Source organism: Tupaia chinensis, unplaced genomic scaffold (assembly GCF_000334495.1).
Source record: "Tupaia chinensis unplaced genomic scaffold, TupChi_1.0 Scaffold000159_1, whole genome shotgun sequence".
In the NCBI taxonomy this organism is placed as follows: Eukaryota; Metazoa; Chordata; class Mammalia; order Scandentia; family Tupaiidae; genus Tupaia; species Tupaia belangeri.
This window is the reverse complement of record NW_006159630.1, coordinates 493355-494767: the sequence shown is the minus strand read 5'-3', so window position 1 is coordinate 494767 and position 1413 is coordinate 493355.

Genomic DNA, 1413 nt, shown 5'->3' with positions numbered 1-1413 from the left:
GATACTACGATGGCGGGTATATTATTATGCGTACATCTGTCCAAACCCATAGAATGTACGTCATCAAGGCTGGCCCTGTGGCCTAGTAGTTACAGGGCCAGATCTTCATGGCCAGCCATGGTTTGGATCCCAGCCCAGCAGTTTTGGAAACACACTGTGCTCACATGCATGTGTACCTCAAATCCCAATGGATGGAGAAGTGGAGGAGAAGGGATTGTGGCCTGACCACACACCGTTGAGAAGTGCTCTCTCTCTCTCTCTCTCTCTTTGATGAGTGAATGTGCCCTCCGGCAATTAAAAGAAAAAAGGATGTGGGACCAGCAGTTAGCGTAGTGGCTGTCGCTGGACTCCCATATAGTCAACTGCAGTTCGAGTCCCGGGCTCAGTGTCTTAAACTCACACCGGGCACGTGTGCATGTGTGCCCAAGATCCCGAGAGGATGGAGGAGAAGGGATTGCGGCGTGGCCATCCCCCCTGGGGGTGATTTCTCATTTCCTCTCTGTCTCTCTCTTGTCTTTCTGGCGAGTACAAGTGCCCTATGGCAAAAACCTCTCCAAAAAAAGAAAAATTTAAAAAAAGATGTATATTGCAGTGAACCCTAATGAAAACTGGACTCCGGGTGACAAGGGTGTGTGGGTGAGGTTGGCAGACTGGAGCAGGACGCTGACACCAGAAGAGGCGGGCATGTGAGTGAGGGCAGGAGGTTTATGGGACATTCGGTTTCCTTGTGACCCTGAAAAAGCTTGCAAAATAATTCTCCTTGAAAAGCAACGGGCCAGCAGGGGGGGGGGTGGCTAAGGAGCTGGGCTCCCACCAGGCGCTGGCTTTGACACTTCCCTCTCTAGGCTGCACCCTGGTGAGTGCACATGCCCTTTAGCAAACAAAAAATAACAACAAATGAAATTAGTTATTTTTAAAAACACAAAAAGCGTTCATTGATGTCCTTGCTGAAAAAGTCAAAGATGAACCACAAAAGAGAAAGCTGTTAACAACGTGAGGAATTGAAAACAGAGCAGGTTCTGACACCGGGACAAACGCACACCCACGGAGCTCGGCCACGCGGGAAGGGCAAGGGCCCGCCCCGGCCGCGTGCCCCCCGCCCTCACTTCCGGAAGCAGGGGCTGCCGGGAGATATGCAGATACGCGCAGGGCACCACGGGAGCCGGGAGCCGGCCCTTTATATAGCCCTGCGCCCTGCGCGCGGCCCTTCTGGCCCAGGGAGGCCAGGCCAGGGGTTCCTGGAGGAGACGCCCGCGGGCTCCGCGTGGCCGGGTCGCGGGTCGGGGGTCCCCGGGCAAGGGCGAGGCCGAGGCCGAGGCCGAGGTGCCCGCCGAGGTGCCTGAGGTGGGTGGGAGGAGGTGCGCCCCAGGGTGTGGGTGTGGGTGGGGGCTGGGCGGGGCCCCTGGGGAGGGG